Here is an 11,884-nt window from a genome sequence, read left to right as displayed (position 1 = left end):
TTCTATATTCTCGTCTTCCTACATAATAATACATTAATTTATTCGTCTTTATTTTATACAACATAAATGAGATATTGTGTATGTCATAAATAGACAAAGTATTTAATTATGTGTATTTTTGTATGTACATGTGTTGTATTTAACTATAGTTAAATAGAAAAAGAAAATAACTTGTGTATCTCATTTATGATGTATCAAATAAACATAAATAAATAAATTTATTTATTTTCATGTAGGGAGACGAGAATAGAAAGAATAAAAATTGAGCAAATAAAAGAATATAATAATGAGAATAAAAGAATACAATATACAATAATGAACGAGCAGAAGGAAAGAGAGAGAGAGAGAGAGAGAGAGAGAGAGAGAAGCGCGAGTGAACGCGTAAGTGAATATGCGAGGAGCATGAAGCTAAGCGATACGTTGTACATAGCAAGCGAGCGATTAGAAAGAGACAGAGCGTATGACCGAGAGAAAAAAGATACTGCAATAATGTTAGTGCGTACATGTATATTACTCTACACGCATGAAAGAGACAAAGGTAGTACGATTATGTCTGTCCTTGTCGTGTAAGATTACAGCTCCGTCTATCGCGACATCACGCAACTAATCTACTGCTCTGTTTTACTCTTGAGCCTCCATCTCGCACACACACATATGCACGAAAATTTTATTTTGCAAAATCTTTTTTATAAAGCTTCTAAACTCACTTCTCTAAGTTCACTTATACTCTTTGATGAAATGCCGAGTGCGTAGTTTACTGATTAGGCACGTGTAGATTACACATTTGTTATATTAAGTAAATGTTGACGCAGAAGCCGATAACAAAACTGTAATTTTCTCATTTTTTTTAACTTTTCATATGAAATGTTAAACTCCGCACTCCGTTATTATGTGTACCTTAATTGTGGAAAAGGATTTGTTGATATCTATAATCAACAAAAAGATTTTTCAAAATAAAGAATATTCGCGTTCTGTCGGTAATAGTGGATCCCCTTAACACCGATATCTTTGGCGGTAGTCGAAATCAAGGAGAAAAATTTATATTGCACGAGAGATATTGGCGATAATGTAAAAAATTTCGTCGCGCTATCATGTTTTAAGAATCATAAATACAACTTTTAACACTTTAATGCCATAATTTCAATAATACAAAGTACGGAAAAAATGCAGTCATTGAACGACATCGGTTTCTTTAGCGGTTGCCGTGTTTTAAACCAAAGTTATCTATCATCGCCGGTGCTCTTTCTGAATAACGTATTTTAATTTATGCAAACAATAAATCTATATATAAATAATAAAAATATAATGCTAATAATGCTTTTTTTTATGACTGCAATAGATAAGAAATTAGTCGATATAAATGCTGAATAATATTTTGGTGGTTGGTCAATGAGATTAAAAAATTATAAAATTTCCTTATCATAATTGATTAATGCAGTGTTTCGGAACATCTGTAGTTTTTTTCCAACCGTAGCGTAGCCTATATTACCTACTGCATACATGACAGTTATCTTAACCTCGCGTGTTTCTCTCTATATTTATATTTTGTGTGATCGCATTTATAGTTTCAAAATATATACAATATTTGTAAGTTTTTTAGATTTTCTGATCTTACTGAAGTGTCATTGAATAAGCATTTTTTGCGTGAAAGTGTTTGGGTACCAAAAATGTACAACAAATTCTTAAATGTTGCAACAAGGTACATGACAGTTATTTTAACCTCGCGTGTTTTTTTCTATTATTATATTTATATCTAGTTATCATTTTGATAGTTTTTCAAAATATATATCTGTAAGCTTTTTAGATTTTCTAATCTCACTGAAGTGTCATTGAATAAACATTTTGTTCGTGAAAGTGTTTGGGTATTATAGGAATGTACAACAAATTCTAAAAATTTTGCAACAAGGCACATTATAATTAAAAGTAAGTAATTTTATTATATTTTCATAATTCACATAATATTTTGTGTTTTCTATTAAATTGAAAAAAAGATGAATTGTGATGATGACAGTTATATGAGTAAAATTGTTGTACAAAGAAAAATGATTTAAAGTCATATCTATTAATATTACATCATGTTTATTTTGATTTTAGCAGATGACAATAATGTATAAAATAATTTGCAAACCACACATAGATCCAGCTTGCATTGAATATCAAGAAGCAATCTATTACAAAGCACGAGAATCTTTTAAGCGAGAGTTTAATATTATAGTCTCCGCTAATAGAATCTTGTGATCTGTAATGGAATGATCAACGCTTATTCATCAACTTGCAATATCTGTTGAAGCAAGAATGAAGTTCATCAGCGATACTTGGATTGTGCAACTACATTATGAAATAATAATGTAAATATTGTGTTTTCTATTAAATTGAAAAAAGGATTGAATTGTGGTAATAACAATTATACAGGTAGGATTATTATACAAAGGAAAATGTTTTAAATTCGTATGTATTAATATCATATCTTATCATTTATTTTTATTTTAGCAGGTAACTATAATGGATATTAATTTGTAAACCACACACAGATCCAGCGTGCACCGAATGTTAAAAAGGAATCCGTTACAAAACATGAAAATCTTTTAAGCGAGAGTTCAATATTATGATCTCCGCTAATAGAATCTTGTGACCTGTAGTGGAGTGATCAACACTCATTTATATTGATAATTGAAATAATAAGAACTTTGTATTGGTGATAGTATTAGAAGATTGAAAGGACATTTGTATATTGATTTTCAGTTATTGAATAAATCATGGAAGACAGTGCTTTAACATAGCACACTTTTGTAAAGAGCATGTTGTTTTTATATATTATTATATGTACTATATATGTGTATCTCTCTTTCATATATGTATATTATTGCACATAAATAAGTAATCCATTACAAAGCACGAAAAATCTTTTGAACTAGAGTTCAATATTAAAGTCTCGGTACATATAATTTTGTAATCTATAATGGAATGATCAACATTTATCTATGAACTTATATTATTCAATATTTGTTGAAGCAATAATGAAGTTTATCCTTTATAACTGAAATGGCTTTACTAGTTCAGAGTTTATCTCTTTCCAAACGTCGGATGCCGTTTTTTATAATATAGTTTTGTAATAATTAAAATTAAAATCGACTTAAAAGCAGTTTTCATCAAAAGTAATTTTGTGTTGTTAATTCTTTATATTTTTTTCATTAATTCTTTTTTACTCGTTTATTGTGTTTGAAATTTACTTGTGTATTTTAAAATAGTTGATATATAGAATGTCGTTAAAATAATCGTTTCATAAAAAATAATATTGTCGTCATATTAATCATATGATATATTATTGTAAATAGTTTTGTACTGTCGTTGTACTAGAGTGATTTATTTCTTATACATATGTACTAGTACATTTTATATTAAAAATAAAAGTAATGTATGCGTTAGAAAGTAAATGTACTCTTATGTATGCAATAAAATATTCATTTTTAAAATGTCGTCAAAATAGCCCTTTGACATATATATATATATATATATATATATATATATATATATATATATACTACGCAAAAAAATTAAAGAGCCACTTTCTTCCTTCTACAAAAAAGGCAATTTTCAAGTGGCTGCAACTTCGTCGCATATAATCAGATTGAGATCAATAAAAAAGCGTTACAAAGCTTGAAGTTTCTAGTTTTAGAATCTTTTAGTCAAGTTCAATTCTTTTCATTTGTTACGAAGTTACATTACGAAAAAGCAACGTCCGTCGATTAACTAAATTTTTCAAAAGTTTGTCAAAAAACGCCGAAAAAAAAATTTGTAGCACAATTTCGTTAACTGGATTTTAAAGAGCAGAGTTTTATCTTTAATTTGCTTTTTTAATGAATGTCCTACGATTTTTTTTCGCCGAGTTATTCACTACTGAAGTAAAATCGATCTATTGACTTTGAGCGTTCATAACTAGTGAAAAAATTATCGCACAATGATTATTAAAAAAGCAATTTAAAGAGAAGAGTCGGCACTTTAACAGGCACTAATTGCTTTTTCAATTAATATTCATTGTTAAAGTGTAATCATTACTTTAAAATCAAGTAAAAATTGCACTTTTTCCCTTTTTCATTTAAATCAAAGCAACTTAATGAAAAAACGTTAACATTTTTATGAACTCTACAATTTTTACAAGTAAAAAGTATTCCAATTACATGTGCAACCGGCCGAATCGTTAAGATTTTTTTTTCTCTATATCTCGAAGACTTAAATCAAGTTTAAAATGAAAAATTCAATTACCGCCGGCATTAGCGTTATCCAAAGCGTACCACATGAAGGTTGCACGGTCGGATTTACGCTTATGTGTATGTGTGTGTGTGTGTGATGCTGATGATTACGTGAGGCGCTCGCTGCGATCAACTGTTTGCTACATACGATGGAGTGTATGTGTGAGAGAGAACGTAACGCGTATACACACACATACACATTCTTTCTCTCTCTCTCTCTCTCTCTCTCTCTCTCTCTCTCTCCCTCTCTGTCTCTTTTACACCCATCGTATGTAGCAAACAGCTGATCGCACACACGCACTCCCTTTCTCTCTTTTTTGTCTTTCTCTTTTATATCCATCGCGTATAGCAAACAGCTGATCGCACACACGCACTCTCTTTCTCTCTCTCTCTCTCTCTCTCTCTCTCTCTCTCTCTCTCTCTGTCTTTCTCTTTTACATCTATCGCGTGTAGCAAATAGTTGATCGCACACATGCACTCTGTCTCTCTCTCTCTCTCACACACTATTTCTTACCTTTTATGTAGTAATTCGTTGCCCTCATACGACTCAATAAGTAATACTTCCGTATGATAGAACGAGTAACTAGCAAACTTTTTTCACTCATAAATTGTACCACTTATCGAACTTTTACGGATTAATCTACGCACTTTATCGATTGAAATTGAATTTATTAACGATTATAACGGTTAATCACAATCTACCGATTACTACCGATTAATTATTAAAATATCTCGAAGAAAAAAACGTGTTATTCGATGCGGAAACTGCGCGACGACAACAGCAAGTTATATCGGTACTAGCGTTGCCGGCATGCCGGCTGCCGGCTGCCGAACAGCTGAATGTATCACATTACGCGTGATCGATGCGGACGCTATCATGTGTCCCGTGATCGGCTAAAGCCTCCGACATTGTAAATTCGATAGTTTCGAAAACATAAAACTATAAAATATAAAAATATAATGACGTATAATAACATCGTTTTTTTTAATAAATTCAGTTTATCTATAAAGTGCGTGGATTAATACGTAAAAGTTCGATAAGTGGTACAATTTGTGAGTGAAAAAAAGTTTGCTAGTTACTCGTTATATCACACGGAAATATTACTTATTGAGTCGTATAAGGGCAACGAATCTCTACATACAAGGTAAGAGTCAGTGAGTGAGAAAGAGAGAATGTGTATTTGTATGAATACGCGTATACGTTCTCTCTCACACATACACCCCATGTAGTAAACAGTTAATCGCAGCGAGCGCCTCACGTAATCACCAATATGGGACGGTGAGTTGCTTCGCTCCTGCCTTGTGTACGCGGCCCGTAATTCGTTAACTATTTTAGCTTATAATTTAAAAACTAAGCCTCGGAAAAAATTTTGGCAAAGAAAAAATCGTCTTAGAATAGTGTCAAGTATATGACATTGTAAGGACAGAAGGTTGTTTTGAATCACCCTGTATATATATATACATATATATATGTAAATATATTATACATATAATTGTGTATTTAAATGTTTATATATTTGTAATATAAATTTAGAAACATTTATAATATGTTATATATTTATCTCAATCGCGACAGAATAATGAATTTACAATATTCTAAATATTGTAAATAAAGAATGGGCCCCTCCATCGCCCATTCTTGCGAGACGCAACCATATATTTTTATTGTCTCTCCAATTTTAATTATTAAAGATAATCTTTGTATGAGATGTTTTTCTTGATGATACTATTTCGAACATCATAACAAGCTTTCTAAATACGATGATAAATCTTTATCATTGCTAGTAGTATATCGGTATAATCGATATGATCGAGAGCTAATCAGTAATATAAACTTCTTCATCATAAATGTGAATGTTTAAATATATTATGAAAAAAGTACACGTAATTATGACATGAGCACATATTAAAATTTATATAAATATTAATATAAATTTATATAAATATTAATATAAATTTATATTAATATTTATATAAATTTTAATATGTGCTCACGTCATAATTACGTGTACTTTTTTCATAATATATTTAAACATTATCCTCTGTCTTCAAAATATTGCAATAAAATTTTTTGATAGTTACAATATTTTGCATATTTATAATCTACAAAGGGTTCCTCCATCGGCAATTTTCGTGAGAACGCAACTAAAATATTTTATTTATTATTTTCATATCTGCGATTATAATTTGCAAACAAGATTGAGGCATCTTTTTTCTGGCCAACATTGTTACGAGTATCAGGATAGATTTTTTTAATCATAATTTCTTATCACTTTAAAAAAATCAGCAATTTATTGCTTCCTATAATATTACGAAACCGTTTCTTCATACTCGAGTATGTAAAAATCTTCACATCCTTGGAATATTTTTTCTCATAAAGATTGCCTCCTAATAACGAAGATGTATATATTTTCGAGTGGCCTTCACTTGGACACAGTACAATTGGACACGGTGCAAATGGACACGTTACAAATGGACACGAGATTGTGTACACGGTTCAATTGGACACAGTGCATTTGGACACAGTAATTTTGGGTACAGTAGCTTCTGGACACGTAAGAAAATACGCATCGTTTACTTGGACACCGCTCACTTGGACACTGTTCATTTGGACAGCGTTCGTTTGGACACAGAAAGACGCGCACCGTTCATTTGGACACCGTTCGTTTGGACATCGTTATTTGCCCACCGTTCGTTTGGACACCGTTCATTTGCCCACCGTTCGTTTGGACACCGTTCATTTGCCCACCGTTCGTTTGGACACCGTTCATTTGTACACAGAAACATGCGCACTGTTTGTTTGAATATGTAACAGATGGAGAGAAATAAAAATCATTTTGGGAAAATATAATCAGTATTCTTATAACACTTTATACTGGTAAATCTATGTAAAATATGAAATCGTGAAAAGGAGATACATTTGAAGGTTATAATATCTGTCAAAATAAAATATATTCATACTTATATATCTCTGATACTGATGTCATTAATTTTACATTGCTTCTAGCACTTTGTTTAGCCTTTCGCATATTTGGATGTCATGCATGGATACAGTGGGTTCCGCCCCCCTGCGGGGGGGCTCCACTTCCGGAAGATATAACCTAACCCAAACCTATTTCTTATTTAAAACAAAAATTTGGTGTGGATTACGTCGTATAACTTAAATCAAATTTTGGTGTCCAAACGAACGGTGGGCAAATGAACGGTGTCCAAACGAACGGTGGGCAAATGAACGGTGTCCAAACGAACAGTGGGCAAATGAACGGTGTCCAAACGAACGATGGGCAAATGAACGGTGTCCAAACGAACGGTGGGCAAATAACGGTGTCCAAACGAACGGTGTCCAAATGAACGGTGCGCATCTTTCTGTGTCCAGACGAACGGTGTCCAAATGAACAGTGTCCAAGTGAGCGGTGTCCAAGTAAACGATGTGTATTTTCTTATGTGTCCAAAAGCTACTGTATCCAAAATTACTGTGTCCAAATGCACTGTGTCCAATTGAACCGTGTGCAAAATCTCGTGTCCATTTGTAACGTGTCCATTTGCACCGTGTCCAATTATACTGTGTCCAAGTGCACCACTCTCTATATTTTCTCTCTTTAGCTACCAACTTGTATATACACAGTCTGATAGACTATTATATACGCGAAATTTGGTGCCATTAAAAAAAGAAAAAATAGATCGCCAGGAATTATAATAATAATTTCTTCCAATAATTTGTAAGCTTTTATTATCATATATTGGTTGCAATTATATGAAAGAATACCAGATATTGCACACTCAGTCTTTCAAAAACGGAAGTTTCTTTAAATTTCTTCTGGAATAACTGTTTTTTAATAACCAGAATATTCATGCACAAACCGGATATGATATGAAATATTTTTTAAACCAACCAGCACACGAATAAAAATCGCCTCTGGGATAAAATATATTTTTAATAACCAGAGCGCACATGCAAACCGCTTCTGGAATAAAATATTTTTTAAAACAACCAGCATACAAATAAAAATTGCCTCTGAGATAAAATATTTTTTTAATAACCAGATATTTGTTTAATAACCAGAGCGCACATGCAAACCGCTTCTAGAATAAAATATTTTTTAAACCAACCAGCACACGAATAAAAATCGCCTCTGGGATAAAATGTTATTTTTTTAATAGTCAGAGTACACATTCAAATCGCATCTAGTGTGAAATATTTCTTAAAACAACCAGTTCACGATTAAAAATCGCCTCTAGAATAAAATGTTATTTTTTTCATAAGCAGAGCGCACATACAAACCGTTTTTGGTGGGAAATATTTCTTTCGACAACCAGTTCACGAATTGATCGCTTCTGAGAAATATTCTTCAACCAAAGCGAACATGCAAAACGCATTTGGTGGGAAATATTTCTTTCAAGAACTAGGTCACGAATTGATCGCCTCTAGCTAACTAATTATTGTGACACAACTACTATTGCAAAATATATATAATCAATTTTCAGTGAAATATACAAATAAGCAAAATATTAATTATATTTTAATAAGTTTGAAGTTACTATTACATATACACAAACATATACACATATGTAGATAATATATAACACACATATAGTATGCTCGGATAAAAAAGAGATGGACAGAGAAGAATGGACAAAGAGAGAAAAAAAATATGAGTGTAACTGAGCAAGTATCTGTACAAGTGCTAAAAGTAAGAAAAAAAAAGAAAATAGTTATATCTTTTTCTGTAGCAACAGAGAGAAGCCTGAGAGCGGCCATCCTGGCGTTTTCCGTATAATAGCTTTTCGGTCCCGTACAGCAGCGCCTTTACGTCCATTTTACAGCCGCTTGGAATTACATAGCCACGTCCACTTTCGATAGCATGGTAAACCACCGTTTGGTGTGAGTCCGTGCTACGTCTATAATTGTAAATTCACTAATACGTCCCGCATATAAATGTATTATTAAAGTAAATCTCGATAAAAGAATTCTAGAAAACAAAATAATTTTTTTAAGATAATTCTTATACGTATAAAATAACTTATTTTGTATAATATTTTTGTTATCTTCGTTAAATGTTACGTACAATAAAAAATATTTTTCCTTTTATGTAATGTATAACATATATCTATATTAAAAATTAGTTTCCCCCTTTTTATTACCTTTGCAATAAAAGTATTAAAAACGTAAGAAGCAATACAAGTATGTAAGATAAGTAACGATTAAATTGATCTCATTTCTAACGATATAAAGTGGTTAAATGGGAAGCTTCAGTTTCTTAGCCGTAGATCAGAGAGTTTGGATCCCTGCAGTTTGTCGAGATTTCTTTTTTTATTTATTTAAATCTATCGTATGCTCATACGCATTTGAAAAATGCGATTATATGAAGGAAAAAAATATTTAAAAATTATTTTATTCATATTTATAATGTTGTAAAAATAATAGTAAACAATATTAGAATGTTCTAACGTTAATATTATTAATAATATATATATATATATATACACATACAATAAAATATATAATCAATATTTAAAATATAATCAACAATTTAAAAAACGCATTTGTTAATGACAATAGATAATGAAAAATGAAAAAATAAAAATTCTGGCAATGTACGTATTAATATGAATAATTAATTTTACAAATTATATTAACATATTAATACATTTCTTATAAAATTTATTTTTAGATACTATATTACTTAAAAAATAACTGAATATCTGTCATCTATTATAAGGATAATAACATTTTTCAAAACTATCTCTTCTATAAAATAGAGTCTAAAGTTTATACTTGCATACTATTTTGTTTGTGTAATAAACCGCTTTCGCGAGGCGGTCGTGGATAACTCGGTCGGGATCCGGGGCTCGTGAAAGGGTATCGAGAGACGAACGAAAGCTACGTGAGGTAGAATATAATTTATTGCGTGTAAGTATGTGTGTATACAGAGTGAGTGTATGTGTATAAACGCTGTATGGGTGTGAGCGTGTGCGCTTGTGTGTGAGTGAGATGATAAGCGAGCGAGTGCGTGTGCGAACGTGTAATATCTAAGTATGATGTACAATGTATCGAAAGTGTGTGTGTGTGTGTGCGAACGTATAATATCTAAGTAATATGTACAATGTATCGACAGTATATGTGTGAGGCGAATGACGATGTGTGTGCGACAAGATGCACTCGTGTATGTGTGAGTGTCGGAATCGGTTAGCGGTGTGGTCGTGTCGGTCGTGGTGCATCCGAATTACATGCACGGATGCGCGGCGCGGAGCGCGATTTCGATGATTCGATATAGTATCGATTACGCGAGCGGATCTGGATTTCGGCAGAGGCCGCTAACTACCGGGCGATAATTTCGGTCGGGCCGGTGGGCGGTCCTTAGCCGCGCCTGTATTGATTCGATGCGTCGATCGATGTCGCGGCAGGATTAGATCCTTCCCTCTCGATGGTTGGCCACCCTCTCGATGGTTGGCCTCCCTCTCGATGGTTGGCCACCCTCTCGATGGTTGGCCACCCTCTCGATGGTTGGCCACCCTCTCGATGGTTGGCCACCCTCTCGATGGTTGGCCACCTTGTCGTGGTGGGAGGGCTCACCCCGAAGCTTCCTGCGCGAGCGGGGAGTGGAGGGGTGCTAAGAGCCAACCAAAGGAGGAGCATACCTCTTGAAAAAAGCCGGGCAGGGCGGGCTCGTGAGGCGTGGTGGAGCCAACCGTCCTAGGGGAAGGAAAACCCCGAAATCAAACCATTTCTTTGTTTCAGATGAATATGTCGACAAGGAAGAGAGCGAACGCCAAGGGTTCGGGTACCTTGGAACGGCAGAGGAGTGGTATCGTCCCAGCCACTCCTAGGTCGTCATCCGACGATGGGCTACCGGTCGTGTTGCCGACGGGCACGGCCGGGGAAAGGATTACCGCCGAGGAGGATGCTGGGACCAGTATGGAGGTGGAGGTAGAGGATATCCCGCAGGAAGGGATACCTCCATCCCCTAGAACGGAGGTTGCCGTACCACCAAGCGGCGGGAATAGGAAGGGGAAGAGATCCCCGGTGGTCGTACTCGATAGGCTACCGAGATTCCTGGATGACCCCGAGGTCGGCCAGTCTACGGTCGAAGAATACTTCGGGGAGTTCAGGAAGGGGAAGTACAGGGAGGATGATGGGGTGAAGAGATTTTTCACCGACCACTACACCCGCAAGGGAGGGGTGCCTTCCTCCAAGAAGAAGGGCAACGGGGGCTCGAAGGAGGACACATCCTTGAGAACCGCGTGGAGGAGGGAAGTGGAAGCCCGGTGAGCAGCCAGGAAGGCCACCGAGGTGGAGCGTCTAAGGACGAGGACTCCTTCGAGTTCGAGCCTGGATCCGGACGCAGGCGGAAGGAGCCGCAGCATTTCCCCAGTCCGACCTGGGGACCTTGAGTTGGCGGCAACCGCCAAGAGGGGGAGAGGATGCCCACCGACAACGGGCGAATACGTCGGGAGGGCGGAGGCGATCGAGCGCCTCGCGGCGGCGAAGGAGCGGGAGCTGAGGGTTCTCGAGGAGGAGCGATCCCTGCAGGCTGGGTTCGTTCCCCCCGAGACCCAAGGCACCCGCTCGCTGCCTTCGGAGTGCGAGGTGGCCGACCAGGTTCGTGACCTCACGGCGGCGGAAATAGAGAGGA

The sequence above is a fragment of the Polyergus mexicanus genome, unplaced genomic scaffold (genome assembly GCF_030449975.1).
Source record: "Polyergus mexicanus isolate NDT 795.1 unplaced genomic scaffold, iyPolMexi1.0 SCAF_1, whole genome shotgun sequence".
Taxonomy (NCBI): domain Eukaryota; kingdom Metazoa; phylum Arthropoda; class Insecta; order Hymenoptera; family Formicidae; genus Polyergus; species Polyergus mexicanus.
This window is presented reverse-complemented; position numbering follows the sequence as displayed.